General features: G+C 41.4%; 1 protein-coding gene across 10 annotated transcripts in view; it reads left to right on the top strand.

Moving 5' to 3' along the window:
- Nucleotides 1–3,951: 3,951 nt before the first annotated feature.
- The window catches only part of LOC126403202 (neural cell adhesion molecule L1-like protein), a 77,122-nt gene continuing 60,007 nt past the window's right edge, over nt 3,952–21,066 (top strand). For 2 of the 10 annotated variants that reach the window (XM_050065732.1, XM_050065731.1), the window contains exon 1: nt 3,952–4,210. The gene's annotated coding sequence lies outside the window, so the exon portion shown is untranslated. The remainder of the gene's footprint in view (nt 4,211–21,066) is intronic. The other 8 variants (XM_050065728.1, XM_050065725.1, XM_050065729.1 and 5 more) reach the window with 8 other exon arrangements.

The raw sequence follows: 21,066 nt of genomic DNA, 5'->3' as shown, positions 1-21,066 counted from the left end.
AGCTTCTTCTCTATAGCCTTACAATTAAGTTTGGACCTTGTGGGAGCGGAGCATGGCATGGAGAACTTCAGAGTGAAAAGCTTCATCTATGGTCTAAATGTGTTGATGGGAGTAAACTTGTTCGTGTTTGACTGCATCAAGGTTTTTATAAGATTGAATTGCAAACATTTCTTTGGATTAACTGATCTAAAATTGAAGCACTTGTTTTGTGGCAGTTATGCTGTACAAAAAGTACGACTACATTGAAGAGCCTCGCCTCAAGAGCGTTTTTAAAAGCCTAACATTAACCTTGAATGCTGATGTATGCCTGGAAATTGCTATCTCAAATTTATAGTCCAACTAAGAGCACTTGTCAACAAAAGTCTATTTTTACACTTTGGTTTACAGGAGAGGCAGCTCATCCTTGACTGTGTGATTTACATCCTTTGATTACAAAGTCAGTGTCAACTAAAACATACTGTGCATGGAATGAAGTGCTCTATCTGTGTTGTCGGGATGTCCATGAGAAAATAAGGTAAATGCACTGTGTGTGATGAATAAAGTGAAGCTGAATAATCAGGGGCACACCATGGATAAATGTCACTGAATTACTTTGCTTTTTAATAGATATACTTTACTGCAGGAGTGCAGGAGTAAATGTCGATTTAAATTTGCTTATATATGATGCCATTGCTAACAGCATTCCTAAGATCTTTACATATTTTACTGTATGGCGAGAAGAAAATAATGATAGTAAAGTAGAGAAAATAAATACATAATAGTAACAATATATAGAAATAAAAATGCAGTAGGCTGGTCTGACACAAACATACACACATGCATATACAGTACAGACATACATATCTCTATATACCTACACGCGCACACACACACACACACACACACACACACACACACACAAAGACTCTTTAAACTCTTGAGAGCTGTATCCTTCATAGTTGTTTAATTGTGGTCATCATATTTAATCCATTTATTTCACCATTTCAAAAAAAATTGTTCTTGATTTTGGATTCTACAGGTTATCCTTTCCATTTCTGAAACTTTTTTTTACATTTGATTTCCAGTTATCAGTTCAATTAGTTAGGTCTTGAATTTGTCTCACCACAGAACTGTGTACTCGGTCTGCTTTATAATGCCACCCTTTTACAAAAGGTTTTATGCAGCATCAGTCAGGTTTAGGGGGATTTAGTGGCACCTACTGGTGAAGACTGCAGATTGCAACCAGCTGAAGCTTCTCCCGGTTAGAATTCCTTCAGTGTTCATTGTTCATCGGAAGGTTTTTTGCCAGGAGCTGAATTATCCACAGAGATCTCCTCCTCTCCTAAATAAACTGACACAGTGACTTAAACTGGTAAAAACACTGAATAAAGCAGTATCATGTTTAAAAAAAAATGGTTTTCCATGCTGCTCACTGAGGGGCTGCTAACTACGGTGGCTGGCTTTAAAATGCAAAAGGCCTTATCTAGAGCCAGTGTTTGGTTTGTCTGTTCTGGGCTACTGTAGAAATATGATGGTGAAACAAAGCAGACCTCATGTAGATATAAACAGCTCATTCTAAGGTAAAGGAAAACACAATTATTACTTTCAGGTGATTAAACAGTAAAAAACAAAAAAAGAACATACTTATATAATATTCATTTTCTGTCAGTATATCCTCCTAAATCCTACACACTGGAGCTTTAACTTGTGTTAATAAGATTAGAAATTCTCATTTTAGTGCTCTCTGGGTGTCAAAACTTCCTAATCTTCCTATAGAGTGTGCCAGGGCTGACGTCAAAACCCGGACGTTTAGCATCGCGCTGGTTCCCGGAAGAAAAAGTGAATGTGATTTTTGCATTGTGTTTTGGATTATGTCAGAAAATAAGCTCTGTGGCTAACACAAGTTTATGATACTTACAGGTTTTGTTCAGCGAGATAATCTTCACATATGAACACCTTTCATACCGCATTTGAAGCTTAAATGCGATCGCCAGAAGTAAAAAGCTAACGTTAGGCTTTAACGGACTACATGACTACTCCACGGTCGCATGACTCTTGACGTCACCGCCACTAAGCTTTCAACTGATTTCGGCCGCTTTATTTTAAAAACATTGTATAATGGGGAAATCGGACTGTTTAAGCTAAATAAGAAGCTGTAATGGCGGACTGCCAGCACTCTCGCCTGTTCGGGGGTGATGACGTTTAATGTCCCCGACAGGGTTTGTAGTCGTATTGAGCAACTTGTTAGCAACCGCCTTTTTTACGACACGTAAAAGCTTCAAAATTCACAAGTAGGGTATTTACTGACGTGTTTTATGTCGTAGAACAAAACCTGAAACTTGCTTAAGCTTTTGTTAACCACAGACCTTATTTGAGGCATTTTACCAAAATCCCATTCAAAAAACGTATTGACTTTTAGACGAGAGAACCCGAAGTGCTAAAAACGCTAAAGGAGTTCCGGGTTTACTGGCACACTCTATTATATTCAATAAATGCCAGAGATAGGCGTGCAATAAATAACTACTTTCATTAGCGATTGATCGGACAATAATTTTTAAATGAATCAATTAATTATCTACAAAATGTCAGAAAATAGTGGGGGAAACAGCAATTTTCTAAAGCCCAAATATATTTCAGCTGCTTGTTTTGTCTAACAAAAACTCCTAAAGTTATTCAGTTTACTACCATAGAAGAGAAAATTCAGTGAATTCACATATCTGAGGCGGCAGTAGCTCAGTCCATAGGGACTTGGGTTGGGAACCAAAGGGTCACTGATTCAAGTCCCCGTCCGAGCCAAGAATGGAGTGTGGACTGGTAGCTGGAGAGGTGGCAATTCACTTCCTGGACTCTGCCGAGGTTCCCTTAAGCAAGGCGCTGAAGCCCCAATTGCTCGGGGATGCATGGGCAGCCCCTCGCTCTGACACCTCTTCATACAATGCATGTATATGTCCTGTTTGTGCATCTGTATGTTTTCAGTATATCTTCTTCCTCTATTTCTTCTTCTTACCTTTACAAAAAAGAATGAAATGATTTATCAGTTCTTATTATTAATTCACTATTTGTTTCATCTCTACTCATACTGAAATCCCCTTGTCATCTGGAGGCTGGTCTCAGCTTACCCTGCTGATGTGCTCAGTTGGATCATTAATTTAAAATTTTCTTGACTTAATAGCCAAGAGCATCTGAACACTGTGCCTTATTATGTCAGCTACATGTGTAATTACTGTCGAGAATGCTCTCTCTCCACATACCTGCACTTCACATGCCTTCAGACAGGTGAAGAAGTACTTCAGATGACAGAACATTTCAATTCTAGGACAGTAAAACACACAATACATTTCTATTTCTTATAGTCTTAATTGTTTGTGTTGACTCACTGAGCTGAAGTGAACTCAGATGGGTGTGTCAGTCTGTACAAACACTGGCAGAGTTTCAGGTATTTTCTCTCACTCTTTAGGTGCCCATGTGAGTTATCCTATTGTACAGTATTACTTGTGCATTAAATTATACTTAGCTGTTACACCTTTACATGTGGGCAGGCAAGTTACAGTGGAAGATGAGAGAGGGAAAGCCCACTCAGCAGACATCCATCCTCCTTTGTAATCACGTGCATGAATGAGCAGTGAGTGACCTTTGAAATCACGAATAGCAGATGTAGCAGACATTAATAAGGAGGCTCAACTGTGCTTCTTTTATATGAGCAGCAGCAGCACTGTGCGCAGTTATTGTGAATAGAGGGGGAAAGTGATGACGCCGCTCTCGCGCCTTCCCCTTGATTGACACTCCGCACGCGCGCGCACGTACACGCGCAGTGAAATATTTCCCCGTGTTTTGTATACGCACATATTTGACTCAAAGCCTATGGGTGCTTTCCGGTTATAGTGCATGACAGCAGCCATTCCAGGCGCACCGTCTTCAGAGTCACTGCTTGTCCTTTGACCTCTGTCGCTTCCAAAATAGAGAGACGACCTTGTGGAGACTTGAGTCATAGTTGCAGTTGTTGACTGCGCACTTTTGGCCGTCAGTCAAAGAGTCTCTCACGTTGGGCGACTGAGGGTTAAAAACTACCTCATTAACTTGTTGCAGAGTGTTCCTCCTGCAGGAGTTGTGAGGACTGAAAGTTACCATCACTTTATTTTGGACACGACGAGCGTCTCCTGAGGGGACTGAAGAGGAAACCTCCATAGGTGAAAAAGGACTGTTGTCATCACCCCAGCTGCTCGTCTTATGGGTAAGCTGCACAACTAAATGAACTTCTACACAATGTTGCTTTATTCAGGTTTGAGACCGAAAAGCTATTCAGCACAGACACAGAGGTAGATGGTGAGCAATTGGGATGCCAGCATACAGTCAGAACTTGTAAAGCCAGCACACTCCATCAAACCATCACTGCAAGCTGAAAGTTTATCAGTTGAAATCAGGAGCAGGTAAAGCCTTTGCTGTGGGCTGTGTGATCCCTGTGGAGCTCAGAGACAAAACAACCAGCACTCAATCTGTGCCCATGCAGGTTATTGGACAATTGTACAGTGGATTAAATATAAAAAAAGAGTGAAGCAGAAAGTCTGAACAAGTACTGACTTTGTCTCGTCTGTGCTGGAAATGCAGTACTTCTTCACTGCTCTATAAGCTTCTCCCTCCCTCTGGATATCAGGCATGTTTATGTGCAAAGTTATTCAAAGGGTTTTTTCACCCTGACTGTACCTGCAACTGTGCCAGAAACATTCTCCCATTACATTAATAATGAAGATGTTATCAATAATGTAGCAAAACATATATACAGCAATATACAGATTTTGATACATGAAGTTGCGCATCTGCAGCTGTATGCTACCCTGTGTGGATGCGAAAGGATTGCTGTGATGCTTGTAAAGCATAGTCATAATACATGAACAAATAGATACAGAGAATGAACGCCACAGTATTTTCTTATATGATCTAATCTGACGTTTTGCTTATGGCTAACATTACATTATTTATTGGACAGGGTGTCTACAGGTCCATAAAAAGTCTTAAATAAAGGTGTTTTTTTTTAAACATAAGGCCTTAAAAAGTCTTAAATTGTCTTAAATTCATGACTGTTTACAATCATTGGACAGACCGAAGAATTGCAATAATAAATAGCATTTATGACAGCGATGAGATTTTGTTTTCTTTTTACATTAAGCACATTAAACCTAAACTCACCCAATTGTTGTCATTTTTCCTTACTGTTCATTTTGAAATGACATCAGTGTGTTCACTGGGAAAGACTATTTACACACAGATATATGTCATGTGTATTCCATTGCAGGTTTGGTCTTATGTTTCGTATAGGGTGGTATTAAAAAGGTCTTAAAAAGTCCTAAATTTAACTTGGTTATATCTGTAGACACCCTGTTGGAAATCAATTCTTCTTCACTGCTCTAAAACCGTAGATGCCCGTTGATACACAGTGCAATTTGCTGTGTAGGGTACTGTTTTAGAGCAGCGAAGAAGAACAGATTTTTGAGAAAATTGCCATTTTATCCTGATTTGAAACTACTTTAATATTCATTAGCAAATTCCGTGATGGGTGCATAGTACTTGCTGATACCTGATATATTCAGAGGCATTTCCAATACTGGTATCAGTATGCACAACAACTCTAATTAATATGTAACATCATATTGCAGCACTGTCTTATAATAATTTGTGATCTCTTTAGTGTGCTTTATGTTTACCTTTATTTCTGTAACCACCATAATGTAGCTATTCCTGCTGCTCCCTAACCAAAATGAACTTCAAAGTTAATTCACGTTTTCACTTTTTCATTATTGGATTTTGTGGCACATGGTTTGTCAAGGGAAATGAAAGTGAGGAACATACAGAGTTTGTATCACACTCTTGCAGGCCATGCTGATTGCAATTGAGATGTTCTGTCTTTTCCCTATCCCTCCTGCTGGGCAACATTTATCACTACATTTCCTACAGCAGATTTAATTAAAGTGTTAATTAGAGTTGGGGATTTTCATTGGCAGTGTTTCGGAGTTTTGTGATTGTTAGAGATTTACATTAATGTGGGTGATATTGCTTTACAGTCATGTTAAACCCACTCGCTCGCTTGCTTTCTACCTCTTTTAAAAGTCAGACTGCCTAACATGAATGCAAATGGCTCACAGTGAGATCAGCTCTCTCTGAGTCTGTCCCTCTGTCTGGCCACTCAGAAAGTGAAGAGGAGAGGTGACGGGTGAGTTGCCCAGAGCTTTGGCGACGCTCATCCCTGTGAAGCTGGCCCATTCACTCCTGTGCAGCTTTGTCATAGCGAAATGGGTCGAGTCTCTCTCTCTTTGTGTGACCCAACTTGACTGAAATGCGGTAATTGGGGACTCCTGGGATCCTCGCTCCCTGTGGTGATGCTCGGGCCAAGCTTTCAATAAATCTGTTGTACAGTACAACATGGTGTTACATGAGAAACAGGTCAGCTTTTAATTTAAAGTTTGAAAAACTTCCAGTTGTTCGTTCAGCCGTGGTGTCATCTCGCTCAGATTCTACCCCCTTCACATGTACAGGGTCATGTGGTCTTAAATGACCCTGGCTCAGTCAGCTGTCCGTTGGCCATGTGGTAACACAAACAAGACATTTCCACAGGTCTAAGACGTCATGAGAGAATGCCTTTAAAACCTATCGCAGAATTCCCATAAGCCTCAGCTGCACTTTGAGATAAATGCTAAACTGTACATATAATAACGCGTGCTGGTTGAATAAAACAAGATATTTGAAGTATCTTTCCTGCAGTTAATTAGTTGATTAGTTAATCATGATAATAATCAATGTAGCCCTCAAAGCAATCACAATTTTTGTCCGTAAAAGGTCAGAAAACTTTGGTGGCCGACAAGGAACACATGACACTGGCCCAAAACATTTTTATTCAGAGAAATGTGCTGCAGCTTTAGAAACAATGTAAACACAAAAACACATATGAAAATCCAAAAGAAATAGAACAATGGAAACGTGCTGCAAAAAGCCAAATGTCAACACAACACACCTTCAGGGGGAATCCTGGGATCCTTGCTCCCCCAGGCCTCTAGGGGGAGCGCTAAGCGGAAGAGCCTGATTTCTTAGTCTGAGACAAAGAGGCCAGTCGAGAGAGTGTGTTCAGAGACCACTGATAAACCATGTAATATATCTGACATGTGGGTTTTGCCACTGCCCCGCCGCCTTAGGGGACTAGCAGCAGCCCTGAGTCCATTCATCCCAATGCGAAAAGCAAACATAAGTACAGATTATGGCCGTTTCCTTTTTCCTTTTCCTTTTACTGATGTAAATATCGTACCCATTTTTCACAAGCCCCAACCCTTCCAAACATTCTGACACTAAAATATCTTCTTTTTTTTTTTAGACAGAAAATCAGGACAAAACTAATTGTGTTCGAGATGCGTCTCTGTTTTAGCAACACACTCTTGCGAGATTTGGCAACCACTACAGTGATCTTACACTGGGTTGGTATCAGACATTAAGCTAGCAGATAAAAACGAGCTGTAAAATAAGGAGCAAATATCAAACTTGTATTGTATATAGTGTTGTATTGTTTTGGATTTGATGTCATCTATCCACACGAAGTTTACTTCACTTCCAAACAAGGTGAGGGGATGCCAGGGAGAGATGACCACGCCCACTTAGGTGTCTGGAAGTCTATACCATTGCGTACCACTGGCGCAGTTTGTAATGTGTTATCTTTTTCTTAGAGAGTATCTTTGGTGCATTTGTTTTTGAAGCAGGAAGAAAAGTTGAGTTAAGAGGCGACATAAGAAGGCAGGTATTCTCGTTTTACATTTGGCATTAGTGTTTTACAATATTGTAAAACAGAAACAGATTTGTATAGACATCGCTAGCTAAGTAAATCCACTTACTCCATTTTTCTTCCTGCCTCAAAAACCTAAACTGTCTCGTCTGGTCTCCCTCTCTTGGGTTGATAAATCAAGCTGTCCCACTTAGTGCTGCCCCTAAAGGCCTGGAGGACTTATGTTGCATCAACTGGATATGCAGTGTTCCTTTATTTGCATGTTTGCTGTAAAAGTGTTGATCATTGCAGCTCTGCTTGGATCCATCCATTCACTTAAACACACTGACACGTGTGTCTGGCTCTGCTTTCTTCAGTTTAAAGATTTAAATATTCTTCTTCTCTCTCTAAGAAATACTGTATTGCGCAGATTGTTTTGACTAAAGCGTTCTATACAAATACCAATTGAACCTTCCAAATCCATGGCTCACCGACATTTTCTGGTTTATTACAGGCAGAGAAAGGATGATAAATTCTAAATGTCAGATGGTGAGTGGTTTGTCTGAGTGCACTTCTTAGGAAGCAAGCAATTGAATGCAAACTGACAAGGGATTCACGCTGAAAATGTCATAATGCTTTGACACCGTGAAATGGAAATCAAAACTTTCCAAGGCAAATGGCTCCCCGGTGGCAACAATGAGAGAACATAAACGTAAAAGTGTTATTCAGTAAATCACTTCTTGCTGTTTTTTCAGAGGTTGTACACACCGTCACCCTGGGACAGGTATGTCCAGCATGTGTTGCCACATGCCAGGCATGCTGTCTCCACCTCCCTACTTTGGCTCTCAGAGAAAAAGAGAGATAATAGCCTCTCAGCAACCTCTGTAATTGCATAATTGGAGCCTGTTGGAGGAGTTTTACCGAATTGACTATATTGCAGTTCTAGGGAAAACACTGGCTTTAGAGAAGTCATAAACAAACACTCCCAGAGGTTGAAACTTTGTGAAGTAAATATTATACTATTAATATGTGATTATGAAATGTTGTATGTAGCATATGTATGCAGCATTTTGTTGTTGCATAAGGCATTGAATGAGTTTGAAATGCAGCCAAATGTGTCGTGACAGAACAGAGTATATTTAGCTGCTGTCAGCATCTGAGCAGCTCATTGTTATCCATCAGGAGCAGCTAGTGCAGTATAAGAGCCTTACCAGGCAGGGGGTGAGTTTCTCAGCCACTTAATCAGGGACGCTCTGGGAAGAGTAAAACTCCATGCCAGTCACTTATGTAGTCGACAACAATGTGCTGTCAACATGCAGCCACTGCATGAAGGAATATAACCTAATAATCTAATTTAGTTGTCAGATAAGACCTTCTCGATTGCATATGACTTCCAGAGGGAATTCAGATGGTTAAATGTGTGCATTTGCTGTTATCAAATTCTGAGAGCTTCTAGGAATCGATCTCTGCGTTGGAACTGTATCGACAAGGCAGACACAGTAGGGGATTCCCTCAATTAGAAAGTATAGGAAGGGAGACGAAAACACAACACAATCATTTAGTATAAAGCAATTAAAGGTTTCTCATCCCTGCAAAAGATACAAGTTGTTAAAAAGCCATAAGATGCTAAATTATTCCACATGTGCAAAGCACTCTAATTGCAGTAGGAACAACAACTAAGTGTAATTGAACATATTCTGACTGAGACGCTACAATTTCACCATCAAATCATTCATATATTACTGTCATCAGTTCAACAAAATTATATGTGGGGAAACAAAATGCAAAGAGTGCTTTAGACGGCAAAGTCTGCAAAATATATCTCTTATTCCCGAAGCATGAAAAAATGTGATTGTGTTTGCTTTTCTAGAGAAGCACAATAATCACATATTTTACATATCAAAAGCCTCGGAGAAAGCATTCATGTGGATTAACTGTTTAAGTACTGTTTAAGAAGATAATCTCAGAATACTGCATACATGAATAAATTCAGCAGCCTGTGTACTTGAGAAGATAGCAGTTGTCAGAAACATAGTATCATGATTAAACTTTGCATGTTGAAATGATGAAACGAAAATTGGCTTAGCTGCACCATACGTTCCATCATCAACCAGCACTCCGATACGAAACTAATGGATAAAAAGAATCTAAAGGAGAATCTTTATGTCTGACAAAGAATGGCAGGTGGCTCTGCTGTGTCGTTCTCAAGGTCTTTCCTGCTGTGAGTATTAGTTTGTGCATCGACTCCCTACTTCTGTGCCATAAAAGGACACGCAGGAATCCCTTCCCCACTCCTTGCGCAATAATTTAATGGTGCTTGCTTGGCTTTGATCAGAAGATGACCATGAAAGAGAAACTTTAGGGGTTGTGCACCGGTGTGTGTATTTGGTGCGGAAATTTATTGCTCTCCACCGAGGACGGCCAATCCACAGTTGGAATGCTTGTGAAATATTTACAGGAGTCACTGACACAGGAACTCGTCGCCATCAACGCTGCAGTTTAAAATAGAGGGGTCACTGTCAGAAACTGATTGTGTCATCAGCCTGTCTGGCTTTTCACATTTGTTGACAGATTTGTTTGCATCAAAACTTTCATCCGTCAAGGGATTACGCTTGTATGAAATGTCTTTAAAATTCCCAGTAAATCTTTCCGGCGTAGATACCAGCAGTCTTGTTACCATGGTGTCTGGCTTTCTGCCTCTCAGCTCTGGCAGCTCCTAACAACCCAGAGCAAAGGTCATGACCGCTCCAGCCGACAACTGTTTGGTGAAATCAACGCCTCACACAGGGGGCACAAATAACTTTGCACCCTGTCTGAATTGGAGTAACTGAAGTTTCTCCAGCGAGCACAAGAGAAGAGGGATGATCTGGCTCCGGGGGCGGTCACGTATGCTGTCCTCAGCCTCCCTCTACCCCCTGTGCTGCACTTGCAGGAGCCTTTGTACAAGTTCAATTGACAATAGGCTGCATTCCTCCGAGCAAGTGAGGAACATGGTTTGCTGGCACTTGAAATGCTCTTTACGGCATTCATATGGAGTCCTGCTTTTGAACAGTGCCCTCACTGTTAAGACCCCTCTTTCGAGACAAACGCTCACTTTGAGATAGAAATACAGAAATAAGCTGTGACATATACAGCACATAGCCTTGTTGACAGTGACAGCATGTCCCAGTTGCCAGACTAGGAAGTAAACATCCTCCTCTGCGTGTTTTCACCACCTGCAGATTCCTGAGTGGATCATTGCAAACTTTGTTTTGTTTTGGTCCTGGAACCTGTAGAGAACCTGAACTTTAGATAGGCTTGTTCAAAATCAAGACATGTCTCTTGATCAACACTGAAGCTGACTGTACAGCAGGCTCATGTGTGGGACCATAATAATAAGAGGTTGTCTGAGTTTGACAAGAGTGAAGAATTCGGCTATGACGCATGGTTTCCATGTCCATACATGTTGCCCTGCTTTATGCCTGGGATGATCTACTTGAGCTACAACAGGTCCCTGCCACCAATGAGAGACAAATAGTAGGCTCCAAGAATGTCTCTTTTAGTTTTCTTCCGTTGTAGCATTTCCAGTGTTCCTTGATTCTCAGTAACATAACAAAAAGCCCTTTCATCTTCAAATGTCTTATTTTGTTCAACCAACAGTCAGAAAAAAGATAGTTTTACTATAGCCCCTTTCTTACTGCACAAAAAAACCCATCTGGCTTATGAAAGCAATGGGCAAGGTTACAGTCGGCATTCACAAACAGATCAAAAGACTCTGCAGTAGTCACTAGGGCTGTACCCAGCTCAGACAGTCGAATCAGATTTGGCTGTTTGATATAAATATTTGACAATTCTTTTTCATATAACATTGTAAAATTTGAGTGGGCTCAGCAGGACGGTCAGTGTGACAGTGGCATTCACTTAGTTAACAAGCTAAGTGCCCTAATGATGGTTTGGAAATGTGCAACACATTTTTTTCCAACACAGGTATCAAACAAAAGCCAGAGACTGTGTCTCTCTTAAGCTACTGTGAGTTGTAAATTCACCACCTCTATGCAGACGAGTGAAGACAAAGGTATTTCTGCTGCTGACTGTACCAAAGAGTATCGTGAAGGAGCACGAAACGTCCCCAGAAGGTCATTGCACAGCACACTGACTAGCACGACTGCTTGACTAGAAGCAATACTTGAAGCAAACTTAGTCAACTGAGGGCTCTCCGACTGACAATTCGAATCTCGAACTTTCAGGTGTGGCCCTAGTAGTCACAGATATTTATTGGCTATTGGCTCTGTTAGGCAATGATAGAAATACAACAAACAGATGAGCTGGCTAATTTTAGCCCCTTTACTGGCAAGATGCAATGACATGCCACCACAAAACAGCGTCTGTCTCCACCCAAGCAGTGCTTCAACATCATTGCAAATTAGTTTGCACTGATTTTGAAAGAGAGACTGAATGAGAAAGAGATATTACAACTAGAAATTACCACTGTAACATTTTCACAGGCCTCCATGCTGCTTTCTACTGTTTAATAACCTGTTTTCCAACCTGTCGTGAAGTTAAACATGATGCACCAGAAAAAAACAAACAAAACAAAACAGAAAGACATGCTACACACACTAATTTTGGTGGGAAAATTTTGGGTGCAATCAGATGCTGTTCACTCATATGAAAGTACATGCACCCAAAACACACCAAGGCTGGATTGTGATTCACTCGGCCAGACCAATAGAAGTCAGGGACTGATTGTGACCACATTGACCACAAGTGTGTATTCAGTCCACGTACAACAACCATGTGGTTAATACGTAATAGCTCATGATTGTTCCAAACCAGCAGGGTAGCAGTGGCTCTTCTTTACCTGATGCTGTAGCTGCATTGCACATGGTTGTCTCTCTCTCATCTGATGCTAACACTACTGGGTTGTGTCCCTCATCTGCAATGTATTCTTCCTGGTGATCACTTTTTTCACGTTTTAAATATTTGTTTAATTTTCATGCCAGTTTTGTCTCTGAAAATGCAGGCAATATCCTGATTGTCACTCTTTGTGTTTTTAAAGGTAATATATATGGGCAATCTGGATACAAGTCACATTTAAATCAAGGTGTTAACGTAGTCAAAGAAAATGATAAACTCTTGTCATTTTAGAGGCTAGAAGTAGACATTTCTGACATAAACAATGATTGCATTATCAAACTGATGAAAAAGAGGGTAGCCATGCATTAAATTAAAACATATGTTGAAAATATTAGAGGTTTTTGTTTTTATAACCACTAGAAGCAGCAGCCTTTTCAATGCTCGGTTTCCCCCCAGTGGTGAGCACGTTGCAAAGTGTTGTATACACACGTGTTTTAATTCTAAAAGTGTGTCATGGTATGTTGTTTTATCTTTATCATATTTTCCCCAGGCCTGTGAAATCCTTAGCTCTGCTTTTGTAGCACACCATGGAAGGATTAACTTTGACCCTTGCACTCAGCCCAATGATTTTGCTCATCCACTGCTGGTATTCCTAACAACGAGCTCTGAACTGAATGTCTGTCTTTTCCTGCTGCTGGAATTTGATTCATATGCTAATGAGATGAATTCCCATGGATTTCTCTCTCCTGTGCCGTAGATATAACCCCCAAAACTCTCGGCTCCCCCCTCTTGCTTTGTGTCTGTTATTGTCTCTCTTGCGCTCCCTAACTTTAATGCGTTCGCGGGGTCACAACCTTACTCACAGTACACAAGACTCTTGTATGCAGTTCTACCTTTACAGCAGGTGTTCACATACATTTGCATTGTCATCAGGCCATGTAGAGGTTCAGGCAAAACAGCATGCATTTCTCTGCTTTTCTGAAACACTCTTTGAATAGACAAAGGTGAGGCAGCTTGAAACACTTGTTTTAAGGAGATTTGAGTTTCTGACTTTCTTCTGGAATAAATCTGCACATTAAAGTGCAACAACATAGTTTATTTCTGTCACGTTGGAAATGAAGGACTGGTAACTATAATAATAATCTTACCCCTATAACGAGGCTTGCAGAAATACAGAAATGCTTTCTGATTGGCTCATAGGGGTCTGTTTAAATTCTACATGAGTACTGTGTGAACATAAGTCTAGTAAAACAGTTAAACCAGTTTAAGTAAGAACTAACTTAAGAACTAGCAGCAACTGTTGCGTTGCCTCACATGTCATAAGTCTCGGCAAAGAAGTTGCACCTGAATACACCTCAAAGATCCTAACTGATGGCCAACTAACACATATGTTTGGCACCTGCGTGAGAGGAAATAACTCCACACCAGCAGATGGTAGTAGTCTGAAGTCGTCATTCAAAAAGGGAAATGGGAAGTGTGTCTTGACGATAGTTAGCCAGTTAGGACATTAATAACACAATCTAATGTTGAAAAAAACAAATTATATTTACTGTATACTATTAAACAACAACACAAACAATTTCTAACCATTTCTGTTAAAGAGCTCAATGGCTAAAAAGATAATCTTACCTTATGTTACACATTTGTTTTCACTCTGTTTTGACTTAAGTTTTTTGTTTACTTTCCTCACTTCCATTTCTATTCTTGTGCGGACAATCCACAGCGGCCAGGAGCAAGTCAGAGGGACCTTGGGGTGATTAGCTAGCTAATTCTTGTCTCATTTATGGTCTGATGAATAGAGAGACAGAAAGTGGTGCAAGAAGGGACTGAGCGAATATGCTGTGCGCAGCTCTACAATAAAAAAAGATTAAATTAATCAATATATGGAAAACACTGAGTTACTTCAGGAGAGGACTTCAGAGATTAGGTTGGAAGTATACTCGAGCACACGCACTATTAGAGGCAGCAAACGTATTTAAAAGTCTTTTAATAAAGTTTGTTACGTCTCGTCTGTGTGTTCCACCGTACTTCCGACCTAATCTCTGAAGTCGCTCCTGGTATAAGGTTGCCATACTCTGAGAGCACCACACAGGTGCATGCTTCACATTCAGGGTGCTAAATTTCTTCCTTCTTCTAAACACTGGGTTACTGTATGAAGCGTGTGCATGTGCCTGTGGTCATCTGTCAGGAGGGGCTTAGCACAGGGGGAGGAGAACTGCAAGAGAAGGGGGAAATTTCAAATTCTGCCTTTAAATTAAGGCTGAAGGTCATTGTTGCTGATCTGGAAAAGGGAAAGCTTGTATCCAAGTGTACAAACACCTAAGACACAGTCTCTATATGAGCTTGTTTTTGAAATGTATTTTTTTCTCTGTATTGACTCTTTAACCAACAGCTGCATGTTGGATTTTCATTAAAACAGAACACATTCAGTCTAATGTATTCCCTGCTACTAGCAGTACCCTTGTGTGTGAAAGTGAGGTATTTGGTAATTGTTAGCCAGCAGAGTTGCCAGGGGGGATGTTGCAATCTCTGACTTACAGTAAACAGGCTTCAGTTGATACTTGGCTCTGAATGTGGGACCAGCCACTGTGGGTGTAATCACAACCTGCCAACAAGTTCTGTGTCTGTATTGAAACATTTATTAACCTGATTGATGTTGTCACTTTATGTGGCCCACCTGTTCACACGCAGAAAGACGTCAAGCAGTGTATCATCTGCATACAGATTGATCCGGGCCACCATGTCCTTCAGAACATTTTTTTTCCTTTGTTCTGGCACTTTCCTCAGTACACCAGCTCCCAAACTTCCGACCCAACACAGTGGAACCCCTAAAACACTCTTTAATGGACCCTTTCAATAGGGCGCGCAGACCAGAACAAACACTTTCATTCATGGCGTTCCAGAAATGCTAATGAAGCAAGGCCCTGACACTTTCACAGGGGTACCCCTGTCATGGGCCTGTGTTAGACGGCAGTGAGGCTATCATTCACGCAGGGTGATGCAAGGTACAGCTCCTATGTTTCCTGTCCCAAGAGTAATTTAGACCTACTGAGCTGATGAGACTCCTCAAGCGCCATTGGCTCTGAGCCACAGCATTGACTCAACAGATTCAGGGTTAACTGGGTTAAAACAGGCTGAAATTGGAGCACATGAAATGCCTCCTTTAGTGCTGTAATAGTTTTATCCAACATCAGTCACTCTTATATTAGAATGACCCTGATTGTGTTTTAGTTGACTTTTCTCACTGATTGAGATCATATGACTCATAAATGAAGTATCAGTGGTCTATTTTCTTCATTACATTTCAATTTAAAAAAGAGGGTTGTACTTATCGGATTGATAATGTGTTGTGAGCCCTTGTCAGATCTTGCTTTGCATGTAATGATATTTAAGAAATGGCTTTAATGGTACACTTGGGTGAGGTGACTCAGAGTCTCTTGACATGTTGCAGCAGATGCTTCATAACTCAGTGATTGCCAGCTCATCATGAGTAAGCTGATAAGTAATTTACTTCAGATGAGTTTTTCACAAATGTGATGAGGTTGTAAATGCGGTAGATACCACGCCAGATAAATTGCCTTTGCTGTTTTTTTTTCTCCCACATGTGGTTAATGTAGAGAATTTCAGCAATTAACAGCCGATGCTTCAGAAATATTTCACTTTTATTTATCTTGGTAGAATGTTATCATGCATTGTCTGTGTATCATTATTGCCCCATATGCCAGGAATCATATTTTATTTTAAATCTGCACAGATTATGCATAATACCTCCTAATGTCACACACACTTATGGGATTGGAGTCTTGGCTCAGACTCTTCATCCAGACAAACAGATGTTAAGGTAAAAATATTACTCCTCATCCCTTTCTGTCTTTTTTGAGAAGAAACTAAGCTGCAGGTGGAGGCTGTTTGAAGAAAGATCCAAATGCGTTTTTTTCAAAGTGACAGGAAAATCGCTCCTTTCTTTTTTCCTTGTCTTTTAGTCCTACCTAAAGCTTGAGTAATGACATTCACAAACTGTGTTTTTGGTGTTGAAAAGGAAGGGTGGGAGAGGACACGTGGGAGGGTGAGAGTGCTTACAATGGGGTGTGCTTTGCTGCAAGACCAGGCAGGTCTCGCCCTGAGGTGAGGCTTCAGTACTTTCTGTGTCTGAACCCTCTGGAGATGAAGGCTAATCCTCAGGATCGAGCAACAGCTGTTATTTTTAAGCATCATGAAATGGCATTTATCACAACTTGTCACTATGCGCATGGAAGTCTCTGAAGCTTCATGGGTGGCTGTTATTGTTGGTTCTTTCTTTTCCTCCCACCAATGAGAAGAATAGTGAGATGTGAGGAGTTAAGTGTGTCAACAGGTGTGTTCACTGTCTCAACTGGAAACAGAAAATTACGTATGGGTATAAGAATTTGTTCTGGGTGGACATGTGTTGTTGATTGTATGATTGGGCGATGTCCAGCAAATTGGCATATGACAATGTTGAAACGTGATTGATGATGGGGCGGGGTGTGGGGGTGTTTAGAGAGTGAGTGACAGAGAGGAAGGTGAAGCCCCTCACTTCATCACTTCAGTGTGTAGTTCAGGGTTATGCTCAATGTGGGTGGAGTCAACAGTGAACGCCTCCCTGCATTAGCATTTGTGACTCGGTAGCTGCTATTTAGCTAGCTGCTGCTCTGCGGTATCTCTCGGCCTCACTAGCCTATGAGACTACTTCTGCCATGAAGAAAACAGCTGGCACATCTGGACAGGTGGAGACGGACTTGCTGTAGCAACACTAAATCAGCCATAGCTTATCAGGTAACCCAGCGCTGGGGGTCACAGCAGGCTGGTGGCCAGCGCGAGTGCTGGGTCTGACATTTGTAATGACAGCAACAGAAGCTTGCAGATCCAGCGGGCAGTTGGCGTTTGCATCGGCTGAATTTGAGTTGCTACAGCCGCTAACTGAAGGTCCGTCTCCAAAGCTGCTGTTTGCAGCTTTGGAGACAGCGGGATGCAGTAGGGTCAGTGTCGGTGAAATATGGCCGCAGTAGCTTGGAAAATAGCATTAGGGAGCACTGAATTTGATGAATTTAAGCATTATTATGGATCCTGCTACTTTTCTCGTCAGGTCCCGACCTACGAATTCTCTGAAAAAATGGAGAAGAGTCCACAGCTCATCATCCAGGCGTAATATTGTGTGGACACATGGCGAAGAGCCGGCATAGGACCGTGGGCACAAACTCTACTGCCCTCCCACCCTCGCTCTGGTTCTCTGGCAGAGGACCCAAGCACAGCCTGGGTCAGAGGGGCTTGCTGAAGGTGAGAGGAGAGCCAGGGCCTGCAGAGCATGTTGGAGAGCAGGAGTCAACACACCCCTGGATGTGGAGCCTCCAACATGCTCTGCAGGCCTTGGCTCTCCTCTGACCCGCTGTGACTGCCTCTCGGGCCCTGGCTTGACTCTCAGCCACCTGGCTCTATCTCACAGCCCAAATGCAGCCTCCAGCTGACACATGCTGTGCTCTGCTCTTCCGACAGAGAACCAAGAGGTCAATTTGCAATTGTATCCTTATTTCTTGACATGCAGCCAATGATTTATTACAGATTATTTTACAAATATACCAGTGTAATATGGTTGCAGTGTTCATGATTTTGTACTTCATGAAGTATTGACGTCCACCTTCAGGTGGTGCCATTGAGTAAGTCAAATGTGCTAAACATGGTCGAAGTTAAACATTTGACTCTACCCACATTAAGCACCGCCCTGTATTGCACATTGGACAGCTGAATTATTGCATGCAGTGTTTCTGTAAGTTATTGATAACTTACTCTAGATGCTGCTTTTTTACTTTATGACACGTCTACTGTGACCTGTGATATTTATACATCAGTGAATTTAAAAAAAAACAAAAACGCAGTTAGCGCAGCAGATGTGAGCGGATCAGATATTGATCATGGTGATTGTGGCAAATCTACAAAATGGTACCATTATGCGTATTTAGCAGACTTCAGTTTATCTGTCAGATAAATCACAGTTGTTACTGTTTAGGCTCACAACTAGTGCTATCACTGCCACCACAGACCCACGCCCTAGTGATGGTGTGGATGGATGGATGGATGGATGGATGGATGGACAGATGGACGAATGGACGGATGGGGGAGGGGGCTTTTAGGTTACGACCCAACCTTAGTTGAAAGTGATATATGGTTGTAGCTAAACCAACAACTGGAGAGAAGTTAACGTATTTGATTAATAAATGCATATGAATTTCTTATGATAGCCTACTCAAACACAAGCAGAGCTACATAAAAACAGTAGACCCATCACAACTCACTTAATCCATTAAATAGAAAATTTAATGAATAAAGAAAAAAGGCTAGAGAACACTTCAGCTGCGATACAGTGATCTGCAACCTAAAACGAATGTGGACCAGGGGCACCAGGGGAACTCCTTGCTTGGACTTGGAATTCATTTTGAACTTAACTACACACTTGTAAAGTTCTGTGCTTGCATCTTGCATGGCTGTGACGCAGTGATAAAATCTGTCTACAAACAGGCAGACATCTGGCAAAATCCTCAGATTCCCTTCTGTTGTAGTTCCTGTTACAATGGTTTCCGCAGAACCACATCTTGCCATGACCACACACACACACACACACACACACACACACACACACACACAAAAGGTGAAAACAATACCAGCTGTCGCGACGTTGTCTTGGCTGGTAATAATCATGTACACAAGTTCCTCCACATTTCAGGTCCTCTTGAAAGACTGCATTGTGTTTGAAAACTGAAGTGTCTCTTCTGGTGTCTCGTGTCATTGGAGCTAATCCTGCACATAAACAGACACACACACGGCAACAGTGCCGTATTAATAGGTCCTCGGCCCTGAGCAACTAAGTACAGAAATGATTGTTAACAGAAATTAAAGACATAGGCTAGTTCTTCTTGTGTGGCCTATATCTGAAACAAATTGTTTTCTCACCACCAAAATTCAAATTATGGGACACCAAAAATTGATTTTTGATACATGGCCACTATAGAATAAAATTACAGTGTAATCCTATAAAAGGTTTATGTTTTAAGTCAAACTTTTGCAAATTTGTCTTTGTTCAAACTTCTGTAGGACTTGACCTACTGTAAATAAACAGCCATTTTGACACAGAATTCCTTCTGTTTTTTGGACTTCTTAAAAAAAGACTTCACCAACCCAACTAAATACCACTTTAGGCCTTCAAGATTATCCCATAAACTAATTACCAGCTTAGTTCAGGCCATAGAGCACAACACTGCTCCCTTATCTACTGCTCTGCAACAGAGATGAACAATGTGCCAGGGTGAGGGAAGGTGTGAAGAGGTCTTCTCGTGGCCTCTGTGTTTGAAGGGAGGAAGCAGAGTGTGACTGTTTGTCTCCACACTGTCTCTCCCTGTGCTGCTTGCTGTGGCAAACTGATTAAGCTCCTGAATGCCACCCTTTGTCACTCTTCACTTCTGTGAGGGTTGTGTTTCCATAGTGATTCATGTTGTCTTCTAGCTTGTGTCACTCAACAGACTTTGACTTTTTTTAATGGAAATTCAGTTTATGCAATAATTCATTATCATATCCCCACATTTTCTGTAAGGGGGAAATATTCTTTAAGAGAAGCCAAAGGAGCAGAGGAGGAGAGAATCTTTGTTTGTTTAGGAAATGCCCAACCTCATAGTCTGTGTTTAAGTATCAGGTCATTAAGGTTGTAACAGCGTGCCGACTGCTTGCGTGCAAGGATGGCTCCTGTTTGGCGACACTTCACATGTCATTCGACAACTGACTGTGTGCCAGCCCAGGAACCACTTAAAGTGATAGTTAGGCTTTATTGTGGGTACGGAGGTAAGAGGTACTTATCCATTGTCAGTGTATCACTTATAGTAGATGCCAGTTGGTATGTCTCCAGTTTGGAGAAGCAGACAGGAGCATCGCCACCAAAGCTAAGCTATGTAGTGTGTGCTGTGGACGGTGGCAGCAGCAAAACAGATTCAGCCACCTAAAAATGGCCATCTAAAAAAATCACTATGAGCTTAAGTGCACTATAGTTAGAATATTTTCACTGCTTTATCTTGCTGTCAGACAGCTGTTTCTATCTCTTCAAAGCCACCACAAGAACTCCTGGTGTACCGCCGCCTCAGTTGGCGAGTTTCGGTTATTGTGTGACTTTGGTGACACAATAACACAAACAAACTAACCGATTATGGCAAGGGTAGAACAGCGGCTCCTAAAGGGCCGTCTGACCCCAAGGTTATGTGGTGAAAATATTCCGAGTAAAGCCTATACCTAAACTGCTATTGATTTTTTAGGTGGCTAAAATACATTTTGCTTCTTCCTCTGTCCACGGCAGAACATTGCTGAGCTTCAGTGGTGGTACTTCTGCCTGCTTCTCCACACTTAGGGGCATGTTGACCTCTATCTACTGTAGGTAATACAGTGACTATGGGTAAGTACCTCATACACCTCCTCTTCAAAAGCTTTAGACTATCCCTGTAAAGCTTGGTGGCACTATA

Source organism: Epinephelus moara, chromosome 16 (assembly GCF_006386435.1).
Source record: "Epinephelus moara isolate mb chromosome 16, YSFRI_EMoa_1.0, whole genome shotgun sequence".
Taxonomy (NCBI): Eukaryota; Metazoa; Chordata; class Actinopteri; order Perciformes; family Serranidae; genus Epinephelus; species Epinephelus moara.
This window is presented reverse-complemented; position numbering and strand designations above follow the sequence as displayed.